Below are 2,974 nucleotides of genomic sequence, written 5' to 3'. Positions count from 1 at the left end.
TGTTCACAACTGCATCTTTTGTAGCTACAGCTATGACTGATGTTTATAGAAGTTCTATAAATAAATTTTGAATAAATCATTGCTATCAGTAGTTCATAATTAATTAGAGTACGATTCAGCAGTGTATTTCAAATTTTCCAAAAACAGTATAGCAACATATAATTTTGTGAGTAATGGCTTATAAAATACCATTTGTCATATCAATGAAAAAAATCCATAGATTGACAAAACTCCCAAGTTTCTATCAAACTTGTCCTATCTGTTACTTCTTTTTTAAAAAAAATCCTATTTTTTATTTTAAGAAAGCTTATTTCTTGTTTAATTACTTACGAATAGAGAACATATTCTGTATGATTCCAATTCTTTATTAAAATATTTCACATTTCCTTTATGACCCAATGTATGGGCAATTCTTATCAATGTCCTACGTGTGCTTTAAGAGAAACATATTCTTCAGTTTTCGAGTGCAATATTCTATGAATGTTTTCTAGGTAACGGTTTGTGATGGTACTGCTATATTTAATCTTTAATGGCATTTTCCATCCACTTGTTCTATTAAATGCTGAGAAATCTGAGTTAAATCTCTTACTATAATCATTGACTACTTATCTATTCTTCCTTGTACGTTTGTTAACTCTTGATTTATAAATTTGGGCTATATTATTAAACCTATACAAATTTAGAATTCTATCTTCTGGGTAAATAAAATCCCTAATCATTACAAAATGCCCCTTTTTATTTTTGTAATGTTTTGCTTTCTCCATCCTTTTCTTCTAACACTTCCATTTACTTAAAAATATACCTCTTGTAACAGTATGTAATTAGATTTTGTCCACAGCAACAGCCAAAATATTCTGTCAGATATAAGATACAGATTAACAGGATATATTTCATGTTAAGACATAAAAGATAGAATCATAAAACAATCAAGAAATAATAAACTGTAAGGAATTATCAAACATATCTGAAAAAGAACCAAATGACAAAAACTTCTATAAAAAATTGTTAATAAACTCAGTAGAACAGTTAAGTGAAGAAAAGAGATAGATGAAGAGGGGAATTGAAGATATATTTGAAGGACTTACCCAGAATGCTGCACAGAAAAAGAAGAAAGTAGAAAAGATGAAAAAAAGACAAAGAAAATGAAGAGGAAACTGTATTTTTAAATATAAAGATTGAGAATTTTTTTAAACTGTCATAAGACATAAACACATAGTTTCAAGAAGTACAACATTAACACTGAGGAAGTAAAATTAATAAAAAGAAAGCAAGACAGGCCTATTCACTAGATAAAAAGCTACAGAACCCAAAAGACAAAAAGAAGATCATAAGAGAACACAGAGAGAAGAGACAAATCCCTTACCAAGGATCAATATAAAGACTAGCCCCATCTTCCATCTAATAGTGCAATCTCAAAGCAGTAGAATAACATCTCAAAGTTCTGAGTAAATATAATTGTCAAACTAAAACTGTGTATCTAGCAAAACTCTCTTTCCAGAACAAAAGTGAAATACACATGCTTTCAGATGCTCGACAACTAAGAGTTAAGTACCAATATATTTCCACTCAAAGAATTTCCAAAGGATGCAGTTCATGAAGAAAAATTATCCTGGACGAGTAGTGTGGGATGCAAGGAAGAATCGTGAGTAAATAAGATGCTAAATATAAAAACATCAATCAAATTTTCTCTATAAAATAACAATTACAATACCTATTTGTTCAGTTTAAAAAGAGAATAAAACAGCATATAAATTAGGAGAGGGGTAACTGGAGCTAAAAGTGTTCTAAACTCTATTGTTTGAAGAGGGTATAAAGATTTTATTTAACTTCAGCCTTTAAATTAAACTTGTATAGTAAAATTTCAAGCCTAACTAATAACAAGAAACAAAGTATATAAATCCAAACCACTAAAAAAAAAATAAGAAAAAAGATGAGAAAAATTTATAGAAAAGAAAGGAAAAAGAAAACCCTATAAATACTGTAAATCGTATTACAATCAATCCAATTACATTCAATCTCTTACAGAGAAAATAAAAAGAGAGACTACTCCACAACTCACTCCATGAGGTCACTGCAATCTAAGAAACAAAATCAGATTAGGACAGTAGAGAAAGAAAAGAACAAGACAATTTCAGCCATGAACATAAATGTAAAAGCTATGAATGAAATTTTAGCAAATCGAATCCACCACAATATTTTTTTTTTTTTTTTTTTTTTTTTTTTTTTGAGACGGAGTCTTGCTCTGCCACCCAGGCTGGAGTGCAGTGGCCGGATCTCAGCTCACTGCAAGCTCCGCCTCCCGGGTTTACGCCATTCTCCTGCCTCAGCCTCCCAAGTAGCTGGGACTACAGACACCCGCCTGGTCGCCCGGCTAGTTTTTTGTATTTTAAGTAGAGACAGGGTTTCACCGTATTAGCCAGGATGGTCTCGATCTCCTGACCTCGTGATCCGCCCGTCTCGGCCTCCCAGAGTGCTAGGATTACAGGCTTGAGCCACTGCGCCCGGCACCCCACAATATTTTTAAGTTGTGTTTATCTAAAGAATATAAGGATGAATCAACAAAGAGAAAAGTCTGTAAGTTAATTCACCACATTAACAGATTAAAGAAAGATATATATGATCACCTCACAAATCTAAACCCATGTGTAATTTTTAAAAGTCTCTTGACAAAAGACATATGCACACGTATGTTTATTGCGGCACTATCCACAATAGCAAAGACTTGGAATGAACCCAAATGTCCATCAGTGACAGACTGGATTAAGAAAACGTGGCGCATATACACCATGGAATACTATGCAGCCATAAAAAAAGGATGAGTTTGTGTCCTTTGTAGGGACATGGATGCAGCTGGAAACCATCATTCTCAGCAAACTATCGCAAGAATAGAAAACCAAACACCGCATGTTCTCACCCATAGGAGGGAAGTGAACAATGAGATCACTTGGACTCGGAAAGGGGAACATCACACACC

General features: G+C 33.0%; 1 protein-coding gene across 1 annotated transcript in view; it reads left to right on the top strand.

The window, feature by feature from the left end:
- Positions 1 to 2,974, top strand: part of LOC108523423 (neuroblastoma breakpoint family member 6-like) — a 163,504-nt gene that overhangs the window by 91,397 nt on the left and 69,133 nt on the right.

The sequence above is a fragment of the Rhinopithecus bieti genome, unplaced genomic scaffold (genome assembly GCF_001698545.2).
Source record: "Rhinopithecus bieti isolate Rb0 unplaced genomic scaffold, ASM169854v2 scaffold_3254, whole genome shotgun sequence".
Lineage (NCBI taxonomy): Eukaryota > Metazoa > Chordata > Mammalia > Primates > Cercopithecidae > Rhinopithecus > Rhinopithecus bieti.
The sequence above is the reverse complement of the archived record's forward strand: the minus strand, read 5'-3'. Positions and strand labels throughout refer to the sequence as shown.